General features: G+C 38.9%; 1 long non-coding RNA gene across 9 annotated transcripts in view; it reads right to left on the bottom strand.

The window, feature by feature from the left end:
- LOC144282255 (uncharacterized) overlaps positions 1–14,915 on the bottom strand; it is a 204,983-nt gene that overhangs the window by 147,222 nt on the left and 42,846 nt on the right. For 8 of the 9 annotated variants that reach the window (XR_013350607.1, XR_013350605.1, XR_013350609.1 and 5 more), the window contains one exon: positions 8,921–9,047. The exons of the other annotated variant lie outside the window; for it this stretch is intronic. This is a non-coding gene — a long non-coding RNA (uncharacterized LOC144282255). The remainder of the gene's footprint in view (positions 1–8,920; positions 9,048–14,915) is intronic. 9 annotated transcript variants of the gene reach the window in all.

Below are 14,915 nucleotides of genomic sequence, written 5' to 3'. Positions count from 1 at the left end.
AACAAAAAAAAAAAAAACAAAAAAAAAGAAGACCTCATTTATTCATTTACTATTTCAAGAACTATTTTTGGAACATCTACTTACTAGTCAAAACCATAACCAGGAATAGTCAGGCGAACATGAACACGCAAAAACATTCAATAACCACAAGTTTCATAACAATTGTACTAAAACAATGAAGAATATATTCATGCTAAAATAATGATATCATTTGGGTTATTTCCCTTTCCTAACCCAGATCCTTTTACTGCTAGCTGATTGATTTATGGCTGAGAAAGATTGAAGTGTACGCACCTATTCACAGATCTCTAACGAGAACTTTTACTAAGTCCTTAAGCTTAGAATCTTACACTTACGGTAACATAACCAGGGTGGGCATGTGAACTTGTATTGTTAACCAGTATATTAAGTTTAAATCTGTTTTCCCATTTTTTTCTTTATCTTTTAGAAATTATAAGAACCCTTACTAAGCATCTTGATGGTATAAAAATAAGATCGTCCCACAGTCCAAATCAGTCATCCAGTGGCTAAAACTCTTTAACAGATACCTTCTATTTCCCGAGTGTTAAAAACAAGACAACAGGCCCAAAATGGAGCCACATATATGAGCCCATATCACTAAATCAGAACTTAATTATAATGCTGAGCACTAATTAGGTAATCTACCTAATAGACTCTGGATCTCCTAAAGGAAAGTGGCTTTGACAGAACCGATCTACTTTTTGCCTCCTTGTTCTGACTCCCTTCTATGAAAGTTTTCATTTTGTACAGCTCCTTGGAGCTGCTAGATGGGCTGCCGCGGAGTCCATAAATCACCATAAATCATTGAAAAAAATCATTAGGATCTTTGAAATTTACTCAGTTGAATTTTGTTTTTTAATTGAATAATTTATTAATTTACTAAGTCTATTATCAATAAATTTTTTTCTAGATTTTATTTATTTATTCATGAGAAACACAGGCAGAGGGAGAAGCAGATTCCCTCCGGGGAGCCCAACACAGGACTCTATCCCAGGACCCTAGGATCAGGACTGAACCACCCAGCTGCTCCTGTTACCAAGAAATTTCTGTAGAAGTAGTCACAGTTAATATGCCTTAGTACCAATGCTTTTTTCATCTTTAGTTTTTAAGTTAAACAACATGATGTGCTAAACCTCTGAAGGTGAAAACCAGTTTGAAGTGCTCTTCATTGAGAGGACAAGACAGATTGTTACCACCAGCCTACTTCCCTGAAAATTCCACAAAAATGATCAGGATAAAATCTGTCCTACACTAAGTAAAAAAAAAAAAGAAAGAAAGAAAGAAAAAAGAAAACAAAGAAATGTGGAAAACCAATCAAACAATAGGAAAAATAAAATGAATTATTTGATCATGTCAAACGACTTACATTTTCAGTAAAAATAGCTAATTGTCTCTTTTTTCTTTTTTTGTAAAGTTTACCTTTTCCAGTCACTGTCACCAGAATATCTGTAGCAATGTAAACCTGTGTTTATGCTGAAACTGCCTATAGAGTAGTAGCAGTTGATATTACAACTACTCCACAAGGAAATTTCAAGGGATATATTTTTTATGGGGGAAGAGAGAGACAGAAAGAGAGGCAGAGAGATAATTTACCACAAGAACCATTTCCCCTTTAGTGTAGTCCAGGTAAATAGCTTAAAACTAATGTAGCGTAACAAACGATCATTTCCTTTTTCTCTTTTCATTCACTCCGTTTTCACTGAAAAAGAAAAAACTTCATAAAGAAACTTCTCTCAATAAACATCTAAGAAATATATGAACTCTTCAAGGCAACACCATCCCGTAGGCTTATACAGGCTTTGGGATCTTAAAGGAAATTTTACATCTTAAAAGAATTCACTGCTAATTAAATCAACCTTTATGCTACACTTAGGAATAAAGACAGCAAAATGTAAGAAAGACATTTCCCAAGATCACTCTCTCCACACACAGCAGTTCCTACCATTCTGTTAGCAAATATATCACTCTTTTGTTAACTGCAGATAAATTCTTGGTCTTCCTCCTTGCTTGCTTTTTCACCCTTTTATTCTATCTAGAGGGTTGGGTTTGTTTTTCCTGACAGCACTTGAGATTTCTAAGCTACCACAGCGGTGCCAGCCCATACTGTGCACAGTAAGTGAAGAAGAAACAATCTGGCTGTTGTTTTAACACTTTGCAAATAGCAGCTTATTTCTCCTGCTTGATTTTTTGCCCCTGGACATCCGGCAGAGCAATATTCAACCCACCAAATAAAAAACAGGTTTCCCCTTCATCTTCTCCACATGTAAATTTGGCAATTTGAGATGAATATTTAAAATTCAAAGGAAAGTTTTGTTTTTCTTAATCATGCATTGGGATTCTTTTATACAATAAGAAATCTGTTACCTTTCTCAAAAATTTTCACTTAATTCTAATCATTCCTTGGAATTTATGCCAACTGCAAGAACAAAAGCAAGTCTTTTTAATTTTTTTTTAAATGGGTCCCAATGACAAGGCCCTTGATCTACATTGCTAAACTTCATTGCAAACAGAGGATAAGAACATCGTTTTCTCCATTTTGTTGAGTGCAACAGAGGTATCAGAAAGAGTACTTATTAAGCTTGCATTTATACACCGGAGTTTTAGTAAGTGTTCAATAAAATGGCCCCTCTGTTACAAACTACTGATTTTCCCCAGCAACTCTTACTAAGTATTTTAGGTTACTATTCTCAATATTTGGTGTGCAAATCAATCACCTGGTCTGATTAAAATTGAGATTTTTGCCCCAAACCTAGAAATTTTGTTTCAGTAAATATGTGAGTGGAACTCTTGAACTTGCATTTGGTCAGATCAGTTGAACAGAGGTGGCTCAGAAAGTGGATTTGATAAACACTGTTGGCTACTCTTATTGGCTTATAAGCTTACTAGGAGACACACAGTATTATGAAGGGAATTGAGCGTCCTTCTCTCTCCTCCCCTCTCTACCCAAAAGAAAATCTTATATTGAAGTCCTAACATTCAGTGTGGCTGTGTTTGAAAATGGGGCCTCAGAACACCTGACACCTGGGTGACTCGGTGGTTGAGCGTCCGCCTTCAGCCCAGGACATGATCCTGGAGTCCTGGGATCACGTCCCACATCGGGCTCCCAGTGGTGAGCCTGCTTCTCCCTCTGCCTGTGTCTCTGCCTCTCTCTGTGTGTCTCTCATGAATAAATAAAATCAGAAAAGAAAAAAGAAAAGAAAAGAAAAGAAAGAAAAGAAAAGAAAAGAAAAGAAAAAAAAGAAAAGAAAAGAAAAGAAAAGAAAAGAAAAGAAAAGAAAAGAAAAGAAAAGAAAAGAAAAGAAAAGAAAAAGAAAATGGGGCCTCTAAGTAATTAAGGTTAAATGTGGTCATAATATTGGGGTCTTGCTCCAATAGGATTAATGTCTTTATAAGAAGAGACAGACACCAGAGAGGGAGCTCTCTCTGCATGTGCACACTACTGAGGAAAGGCCATGGTGGGAGATAGCAAGAAGGCAGCTATCTGAAAGCCAGGAAGAATGGCCTCACCAAAACCCAAATCAGCTGGAATCTTGAGGTTGGACTTCTTGCCTCCAGAACTGTGAGAAAATAAATATGTTGTTTAAGCCACTCAGTTTGTGGTACTTTGTTAATGGCAGCGCAAACAGATTAATATACACAACTCGTATCAGAAATTAGTTATTCCAGGTCTCTGGAAACCATCTCCGGCCTCCTCCTCTTCACCCCTCTGCCTTTGACAACTTACCCCCTTGGACTAGCCAAGTGCTAGTATTCCTAGTGCATTAGTATTAGTATTCCTCAGTGCACTCATTAACCTACCTGGTTCCCTGAATATTTGATTTCATCTTGGGTATATAATACATGGGGTTCAGTTTTTAATACTTTAAATCAGAATAATAACACAGAGCTACAGAAAGACCCAGAGAAGGGGTAAAAACTGCTTAAGTGAATCATTTACTCTCCTTGTAGCCCACTTTTTTCTTTCTTTTGACTTTCAAACTTGATTTATTTGGTATTGGATTATTAGGATATATTGAGCAGAGGTTCTTAACCTGAGATCAATGCATAAATTCCAAGAATACCCAAATATCGTTTGCAAAATTTTGGTTACAGAATAATGTCCCTGGTGAAAGAATTTCAGTGGGGTCCACTGATATGACTTCCTTTAAAATGTAAAAACCTACCTACTTGAATTAGAGGATGTGTTTTGCCAGGTTCTTAGTGTATAAATAAGAGTTTCTTTTGCCAAATTAACCTGGTAAAATAACCCTACTAAAAAAGAAATAAAATCACCTATAAATGTTTAAAGGCTTGGGTCTTAAGATGGAAAAGAAAAAAGTACAGTAACTATAATAGACTATTTCAAGTCCTATCACTTCTTGGATCTTTCCTGACCTCTCCAATTCAAGCACATCAACCTTTTCTCAAATCCTCTACCTTCCTATCTGTGCTGCCATTGGTGCTTATACTCTATATCTAGCTATCACCAGTTTATCTTTCCTTAGCAGACATTCTTTGCCTTTTGTAATAACTATGACTTGTATGATGGAGATTGGAAACCGAGCTGGAATTGCAAATAACACAAAAACAGTCTTTGAGAGAAAACCAGTACAATAGCCATAGAACAGGATTTCTTTTTTAACGCAAACAATAATATATGTTCCCTTTTAATTGGATTTACAGGCACTATTTATAAACTGTTGTGTCTTACCAAGCAACCATCCATACTGTCACAGAAAGAAATGAGTGAAATGAGGGAATATAACCTATTAGATCTAAGAAAAAGGAAAGTTTTTCAAAAATGGTAATATTTAAAAAGCAATAATTACCTTCTATAACCAAACTGGCAATAGTATTGATGTACATGTCATGAATTTGACAATTTGAGACCACAATAAAGTAGGCTTAAAGAAGATTATACGTCAACTTTTCTTGGTAATTGGAAGAAAAGTAAACTATTTAAAAGCAATATAGAAAGTAGTTTTTAACAATTACAAAATATCAATCTGTTCACTTGAAGAGATAAAAGGTATGACTTGAATTAAAAAGACTGACAAAAAAAAAAAAGACTGACAAAACTTTAGATCTGCCTTATATGGTACTGATTCTACTCTATAGCAAATGCTTATGGTGAAGTTCATGAAATCAGTCCATAAAAATAGAAAACTTAGGCTAAAGTAATTTTTCCAAATTGAGATTCTTTTAGAAATGTTAAAAACACAAGAGACTTTATCAATCACTGAATTAATGACACTAATTTAGACTTAAAGCTCTAAATGAACTCAATCTGACATTGCCTCTTAAGGTCTGCAAAACTGGCAAAATAATTTTAACCCTTTTTTTTTTACAACAGAAATGAATTCAACACTCTGAAAATATATAGTTCCAGGTAATACCCACTGAACTTAAAATCGACCATGTCATATTAATCATTTTCCTGAGGAACATACAAAATAATTTTTACAAGTAATTCAAACATTGCATTTAGATTAGTTTATGATCTACAACTATGACAACTCACAATAAATAACCTTGGATTTTGACCATTTACCTTAATTCTTAAGTCTTCCTTACTGACAAGAGAACTTTACTTAATTTTTTTTATAAATAAGGAAATCCTAACACTCAAACTATAATTCAACATTTGATGTCTCCTATGTCACTTTGTTTTCATTGGAATGTAGGTGATTATGAATTTATGTCATGTTATCAAATCTTCTTCCTCTCAGACTGAATGTCCCTTTAACTTCCTGAAGGATATCTTTTAAAAGGGAAGAAACAAGAAAAGTGATACAGTAGTGGTCCATTTGAAAGCGGATAAAAGCAGCCCCTTGGAAACTTAGTGCAAACAACTTGGTCTGGGAATAACTTGGCTTTCTCATGTGAAATAAAATTGAGAAAGATACGTGTGCTAAGGAACAGGAGCAGCTAGCTATGAGTAGGCGTAACATTTCAGACTCTCAAAATGAGGGAACTACCCAGTTTCTTCCTCAACCTGAGGAGCCACACTAGAATACGAGCTGGTGACTGGGGTCAGAATAGTCTCTCAAACGCTGAAGTTGACTTCCAATTTCTGCAATGCATCAGAAATCCTCCTGGTACAGAATACCTAAGAATAGTGCATAAAATGTGCATTTTAAGAAAACTTTTTTAAAAAATGCATTGATGAGCTAGTAGAAAAAGGGGAATTCTCAGAATTGTCAACAAAGTACAAATCCAGCAAGTCCAGAAGCACTAAAACTGGCATCCCCAAGGCTTTGAGTCTAACTGACCACAGACTGATTTAGAAAAGCATTAAAAAAAAAAAAAAGGCTAATCTCCTGCAAGTTGGGAAATCAGAACATCATGCTGGACACCCAAACACCTCTTACCTTGGCGGATGTGACCCAGACAATATTACACGTTCATCATAACCTTTCCCCTTCCTGGGCATAGAGGAAGATGCTCTTTCCCAGCCTCCCCTGCAGTTTGTTTGGGGCCGTGTGACAGCATTCTGGCCAGTAGAATGTGGGTGGAAATAATGTACTCCATTTCCAGACCTGGCTCTCTGGAGGTAATGTGTTCCACATATTAAAGTAAAAAATGTGGGAAAACAGCCCACTCCACATCAGACTTGGCTTGGGGAAAATAAGCCATCATTTTCTTAAGCCACTGAAATTTTGCGGCTTATTTTAACTACACTTAGTCTAATAATTTTGATTATTATAATCATTGAATCAGGAGGGGAAAAAAAACTTAAAAAAAAAAAAACCTTGCTCTGCAGAGAAAAATAATAGGAACACCTGCCTTCAATAGGATATAATGCTGGAATTAATACTAATAGGTATGATGGGGGGAAAAATTCAAGCAAAAAATTACTTCAGAGTGTCCCAAAATTCTTAGAGGTCCCAGGCATGTTGCAGATGAAATGCAAAATTTCCCTCTGGAAACAAACTGTAAATCTAAGATTAAATATTCTCAAAGATACAATTCTAGGATTATATTACAAAAAAAATATCAAACCACAAAAGGAAAAAAGCCACATGCATGAGAGCTGAAGCAATAAACTGCAGAAGCAGAAATACAAAAGCTACATATATTAGAATTATCACAGAGAGTTTATAAATGTTTATATTAATAAACTACAGTAAAAATCATAATTAAGCAGTAACAGAATCCCTAAGTTTCCCGTGTGGATTTGGAAAGAACCAAATATAAATTCTAGAAACTAAAATATACTAACTGAATTTAGAAATTCCAGATTAGACACTAATTACATCATGAAGATAGAACAAATGAACTGAAGGAAATGAAAATAATATTTAGAATGTAGCACACACAGAAAAAAACAGAAAATATAAGGAAAGGCTAAGAAATCTGTAAGCTAGATTCAGCTGTTCCAAAGTAGGCTTATAAAAGTTGATGTCGGTAATTAGAAATAGGACCAAACAGAAATTCTTGAAATTTAAAACTCTTCGAATGGACTTAACAGAATAAATACAACAGGGAAACCAGTAAGCTGGCAGATAGTCAGAAGAAACTATCCCAAATACAACTTAGAGGGAAAAGAAGCAGCAAAATACAGACAAGAGAGTAAAATATTTAGACGGTATGGTGAGATGATATAATAAACATTTAACTGGACTTCTAGAAAGAGAATTAGAGAGAAAGACATCATAATATCATACATAATGACAAAAATTTCCAGAACTGATAAGAGAACTTTTAGATTCAGGAAGCTGAATACATCTCAAGCAAAAGAAAAAAAATAGTCAAATAAATAATCTATAATCAAACCCATCCAAAGAAACTGAAGAATACCAAATACAAAAGAAAATCTTAAAAGCTCAACAGAAAGGACAGGACCCTTAGAAAGGACTAACATTTAGACCGACAATGTATTTAACAATGGAAGGCAAGAGAGAGTTGAATTAAATCATCAAGGCAGAGAGACAAAATTTTCAGTATATACCCAATTAAACCATATTTCGGGAACTGGAATGAATTAAAGATGCTTTAATGCAAACATTTACCAAGACTAGTATCATCAACAAATGCTCATTAAAGGAATTTCTAAAGAATGAACTTTAAGAAATCAATTTAAAAGGAAAGCTAAGATGAAAAATGCCTTTTAAGGCTAGAAAATGGCAGATATAACAAATCATTGAAAGCTGGACTTTACCAAACAATAATATTAACAATGCGTAATTGATGGAATTAAAACTAATGATGAGGGGACTTCTGTTTTAGAACAGAATAGGTCAACACAGGAAAGGACTGTGGCCGCAAATGGGTCACAACCAGATAAATTATAAACATATTTTTAAAGCATCAGAGAAGTTCATAAGCAATACACTAAAATTCCAGAAAAAAGAAAAACCCTTTTATGTGAGCAAGGATTTTTACGTTTTTTTCCCCTATGGGTACTTTCTGATTTGGGGTGTTTGCTCAAGAACTGGCTTGATCAGTGGAGCCCCAGCTTTGGAAATGAGAAGCCAGCAAAACAGTGAGAGGGTCCACATGACCAATAGGACCAACTGGAAACCAGCGGGGTTCCAAATGCACAACTGCTCTTCTTCACAAAACATTTGCTATCTTTTGGTGCTATAGAGGAAGCTGTGGACTAAGCCAAGAGCTTCCAGAGGTAAAGTGCAATCTCCAGGAGTCTTATAGAAATGGCCTAATTGGGGGCGCCTGGGTGGCTCAGTCAGTTAAGTGTCTGCCTACAGCTCGGGTCATGAGCTCAGGGGTCCTGGGACCCAGCCCAGCATCAGGCTCCCTGCTCAATGTGGGGAGCCTCCTTCTCTCTCCCTCTTTTTTGCCCCTCACCCCTGCTTCTGCTTTCTCTCTCTCTCTCTCCTAAGTAAATAAAATCTTTAAAAAATAAATTTAAAAAAAGAAGAAGAAAAAGAAGTGGCCTAATTCAAACATACTATCTTACCTTCAGAGAAGTCACTATATTTTGAAGCAATTTTAAGTAGGAGAACCGGAGAGCTGGGCTGATCCCCTCTGAAAGGCAGAGCTAAATTCTCTGCAGTCTTCCAAACCTGAGACAGAGATCCACCAACCTAGAACCAAAACCCCATGCAGGAAGAGAGAGAGCACCGCAAACATGAGCAGGGGGCAAGCAGAAGTGGCCTGAGTTTACTAATACTGAAACCCAGCCCCCAGCCTTGATTAGTGTCTGATTGGATTCATGTGCCCCAACCTTCATTCTACTCACCAACAAAGGAAGATGGTAGCCTCTAAAGCCTCTGGTGTAATATTACATACAATGTCTAATATGTATTAAGAAATTTCTAGAGGGGCAACCCAGGTGTGGCCCATTGGTTTAGCATTGCCTTCAGCCCAGGGCCTGATCATTGAGGCCCAGGATCGAGTCCCACATCCGGCTCCCTGCATGGAGCCTGCTTCTCCCTCTGCCTGTGTCTCTGCCTCTCTCTCTCTCTCTCTCTGTGTCTCCCATGAATAAATAAAATCAAGAGAAAGAAAAGAAAAGAAAAGAAAAGAGAAAAAGGAAAAAGAAAAGAAAAAGAAAAAGAAAAAAAGAAAGGAGAAATTTCTAGAAATGTAGGGATGAGGAAAAATGCCCAACTCACGAAGAAAAAGAAGGAAAAAGGAAGAAGGAAGAAGAAGAAGAAAGAAGAGAGATGACCCAGATAATGGAGTTAGCAAACAAGGACTTTCAATCACCTCTGGTTAATATGTTAAAAACAATAGAGAAAAAAGAGAGATACAACAGCCCAAAGGGTGGAGAATTTGGGAATTAAAATCTATACAAGAGGATCATATGAACATTCTGTAAATAAAAAGGAAAATATCTGAACTGAATAAATTAAAAATGAGTTGAACAGCAGACCAAGTGTAGCTGAGAACAGTGAACGGGAACTAGGTTCTAGTTTTTTCCCTCAACTAAGAAAAAGGTTTTGAAAAATGGAAGCAAAAAGAAAAAAAAAAAAAAAACTGGGCAAGAAAGCACACACCTGTACAAAAATCTAAAAGATAGTAGGCCGTTGTCTTTGTTCAGGTAGCCCAGAAAACCGACTCTGATGAAAAGACCTGCATTCGGACGTGATTGGTGAGAGCTCTCGGAAAATCTCTGTTGGGAAGGGAAGCGTGACTGAGCGGAGGGAGAAGGGGGAGAGGCCTGGGTCGATGCTGTGGGAGCTCTGGAGTTGAGATTGGCCTTTGGAGATGTCCCCGAAAGAGGCAAAGCTACTGGGCATTTGTACCTCCTCACTGACCTGTCATTGAATGCAGGTGCCTTTGGGGAAGACCTTGGCCAACAACCCCGCACAGCAGGAGCTCAGCCGTGGGTTGTCAGAGTCAGCATTCCAGGCAGCTGGGGGAAGCAGTGGGGCGTCAGGGGTTCCCCCAGGCCGGTTCACCACAGCCTCCACCAAAGCCCACACGTCTGCGCTTGAACCCACCTGCTTTACACAAGTTCACCCACCTGGGAAAGCCTCCAGGATTCTGGTTTCTCTCTTTTCCTGTGTCAATTTACAAGGACAAAGTTCTGATGTTCATAGTCTCTCTCCTCTGCCAATCATTCCAGACTTTGCCCTGGGCTGGCTCAGGGTCAGGTGGTGTACGTGCTAGGGCGACACAGGCGCTTATTCTGAGCTTCTGTTCACCAAATCTTTCTTTGGCCATGGCTGCCCCCTTCATCGATTTACCATCCAGAGTGGGCAAAGAAATATCCAAGGCAACAGCACAAGGTCATTCGGGTTCTAAGAACATTCTTCTCTCCCTTTACTGTGTAGCAGAAGCTCTGTCTTCTAAGGGATAGAGTCCATTATTGTTGCCAATATAGTGACTTTTTCTGGCCAGCTCATCTCTTAGAATGAGGAACCATCAGTGATCACGTGGCAACCGTGGACTAAAATTTCACAAGACTGACTCTGTCCCCCATCAGAAGCGTTCTTTCTCTGGGAATGAGGGTGTCCATGAGCTTACAGTTCCAGGTCCCGGAAATACAAAATCCCAAGAAGATAACCAAGAGGGATGGTAAATGAGGCTGCTCCTATTTCCAGGCCTTACTTCTGGTTCTTTGTATTCGAGCTACTTGAGACAGAGCACATTTTCATATTTCTGCTCAGGCTGTATGATGCGTTCGAGAGCACGGTGCCCTGTCTTTGCAGGATATCACTTCCAAGCAGGCACTTTGGTTGCACCTTTAAAAATCCATGCCATTGGGATGCTTGGGTGGCTCAGCGGTTGAGCATCTGCCTTCAACCCAAGGCGTGATCCTGGGGTCCTGGGATTGAGTCCCACATCGGGCTCACTGCAAGGAGCCTGCTTCTCCCTCTGCCTGTGTCTCTGCCTCTCTCTCTCTTTCTCTGTGTGTGTGTGTGTGTGTGTCTCATGAATAAATAAAATCTTAAAAAAAAAAAATCTATGCCATTACTTGCATCAGACCAGCAGTTTCTGTGTGCTGTGGTAGGTGAGAGGACCAATGGATCCCAAGTCGTGTACCTACTGCTACAATCATTTTGATTAAAGGGGCAGAGCAGCAATTCACAACTAACTGGAAATGGTAAAAGATAGAGTCCAAAGCAAATCTTCAGGCACAGGGAAGTTGAATTAATAGATGGTTCAGACAATCCATTGCTTCATTGCCCCATCCCTTTGAATCCATACTTATGGCCTAATAAGATTTCCTTACAATCGATTGGCCACGAGAGAAAAACAACAGAGGCTTAGTTTGCAGAAGATGCCACAAGATATTACAGTGAAATGGTTTATGTTTATACAACACTATTCAACACTAAAAAATGAATGAACAATAACTATATACAAGTGACATCACCAAGGTGGTGACATAGGTCATTCCTGATTTTCCATCCTCTTGTAAGAAGAACAACTAACAATGATTCAAGAATAAGCAAATCCACTTGGCGAATCACAGAACACGGGGATAAGACTGAAGCGCCCCCTGCATCACAGATACCAAGACACACTGCACTTGATGTGAGAGGTTGACAGCGTTGCCCTTCTCCCAGACCAGCACAGTGTCACATGGTGGAGAGCACACCCCTGAGCCTGCAGCTCCTTCGGTGGGAAGAGAGAACTGAGACACAACCAGCCCTGCCGTCCCCAGCACTGGCTCAGGAGGTGTCACTACTCTCAACTTGCCCCGAAGGGAATCTGCTGGGCTCAGTCAGTGGGAATCCGGCTGTGATGGAGAAAGGGGGAGAGGTTAGCAACAACTAGCACACGAACTCTGGCAGAGTTTATACCACAGTGTCCAAGTAGAAGGCCCCAGCGGTGGTTTTGCTCATCTGCAGCACCAAATTAGTGGTGCCCTCTGACCAGGGAACTCTGTAGAGTGAAGATCTGCTTGATTCAGATCCTCTAATGAGGAGTTCTGCTATCCCGAGGGCCTGGTTTGCCCACACCCAGGCCAGAAGCTGAGTCACAGCCCCACCTCCTGTGGAGAGTGCCTCCCAGACACATCTGACCAGAAGAGCTATGTAGCAGATCATGCTAAAACCAAGGGGTAGGTGGGCAGAGCTGATCACCCCCAGAGCAAAGCCAGGACCAGGCATGGAGGGTTTCTGTGCTGCACACAGGCTGGGGATTGATTCATAGCCAAAGCCATGGGCTCTTGGATCCTTCCAACTGGAGTGTGTTTGAGATTTGCCTGGAATGGCCGCTCCCCTTCCCACCCAGGCGAGGGAGCTGAGGCAGCTCCACCCGCCCACAGTGGCTCCCCATCCCATCTGCCTAGAAGGGCTGGCGAGAACATCTGGAAGCTGTGTGGCCCAGAGGTGCTGGAGCTGAAGGAAGGGCAGGAAGGGCCAATAGTTCGTAGGGCAAAACCATCGGACCTATTTGGCCAGGGAACTATCATGTCACATGCCTTCAACAATGATATTTCTCAGTAAAACTGGGTGGGGTGGGGGGGTCTATATGCATCAAATAGATTCACCTCCAGAAGTTAATTCAGTGAAATATATTATAGAAGACATTTTTTTAAAGATTTTATTTATTTATTCATGGGAGACCCAGAGAGAGAGGCCGACACACAGGCAGAGGGAGAAGCAGGCTCCATGCGGGGAGCCCACTACGGACTCCATCCAGGACCCCAGGATCACCCCCTGAGCCAAAGGCAGACACTCAACCACTGGGCTACCAGTCTTCCCTATAGAAGACTTTTTTACTAGTGGCTCTCAATCTGGGCTGCACAGTACATTTCTCTAAAGAGCTTAAAAAAACAAAAAACAAAAACCGATGCCCGAGCACCAATTTAATTATCCTGAGGTGTTCGTATCGATATCTGTAGGAGCTCCTAATGATAACTAGGCTTGAGAAACATCACTTTGTGCCCTTAATATACCCTTTTGTGAATATTTTGTATTTCATAATTGTTTACATTTTTTTGAATTTTTTATTGGTGTTCAATTTGCCAACATATAGAATAACACCCAGTGCTCATCCCATCAAGTGCCCCCCTCAGTGCCCATCATCCGGTCACCCCCACCCCTGCCCACCTCCCTTTCTACCAACCCTTGTTCATTTCCCAGAGTTAGGAGTCTCTCATGTTCTGTCTCTCTTTCTGATATTTCCCACTCATTTTTTTGTATTTCATAATTTTGTAAATGACCAAAGAAACAGGAAATAAACCAATTCTCTAGCAGACTCGCTCTGATGTATTGACCCATTTTGCTCAGTGCTTCATGGCAGCCAGGTCATGTTTATTGGCCTTTAGAGACAAGCCATATAAATGTTCTCATGAGGTAATGACTGCTCCCGGCCCAACTCAGTCAACTCTGTTTGCTCTTTCTCTTTAGTCACCACCTCATCCATAGATGAAATCCACCCGGGCCTTGCAAACTCCCTGCATCAGAAATACAGGCATTTTTCATTATGCTGTTTGATCTCTGATTTTTTTAATATTTCTCTTTTCTCTCTTCTTGTTGCATTTTCCCCTGACTTACGCCTTCAAGTTCTATCACTTTGGCTTTCTTCTTTCCTTCCTGACAATAGCTTTAGGTACTTTTCTTTCCACTACTTTGCCTTCATGGAAATGTCTACACATTCCCAATGAAGTTGACCATTTTAGATAGAAAAGAAGAATTAAAACTCATTAACTGAGGACCTTGTCTTCTCAACCGGTGAAAGAAAAAAAAATAATCTCATGAAATGAGGGTATTAATTCTGAAACCCTACCACAGGTTTTTCTCTACTTTCATAAGTTCCTAAGAATTACACAGGTGTGGGATCAACAGTCAAGTTTTTAGATGTCACTTCGTCAGGGTAGGGCTTTAATATCCCATAGAAACAATATATTTTAAATATCCCTGAATTCAAATCAAAGATATCAAATGTATAGACAGGGAAGTAGGATCAACCAAGAAGAAACTCAAGGAACTGAGCCCAATCAAATCAAGTCTAGCTTTATTTTTATCATCTAAGCAAAGTCTGAAAACTCAAGCAAGTAACACTTTGGGGACATTCAAGACATGAAGCATTTCAAATTCCCATTACCGAATGTGAGTTGCTTAAATGTTAATGGTATGCTGAGAATAATTGCAATATTTCATCAGTACTTTAGAGAATTATACTGGGACATAGTAAAGGTTTTTGTTATGCGAGATCTTGCAAATGAATTATTTTTCTAATACCTTTGAAGGGCTGCTTTGTCACAGTATTTAATTAAAAATAGAAAATAGAATATTTTCTGAAATATCTCTAATTTTTCAGGTATTTTAATTTATTTCCAGGAGGCATCTTGAAAAAAATAAGATATATGCTAGGCTTATTCAGCTGTTTATGACATTTTCCAAAATATTTTCTTCATATAATTGTTAATAGAAACAAAGTTTAGAGATCACAATTTCCCAAACATGGTAACAGAAAAAGACAGAAAAATATCAGTTACCAAGAAACTAACATTAGAACTATTATGTAAAAGTAGTTAACTTGAAAGATAA

This window comes from Canis aureus, chromosome 13, assembly GCF_053574225.1.
Source record: "Canis aureus isolate CA01 chromosome 13, VMU_Caureus_v.1.0, whole genome shotgun sequence".
Taxonomy (NCBI): domain Eukaryota; kingdom Metazoa; phylum Chordata; class Mammalia; order Carnivora; family Canidae; genus Canis; species Canis aureus.
Note: the sequence above shows the minus strand (reverse complement) of the source record. Positions and strands in the feature narration are given on the sequence as shown.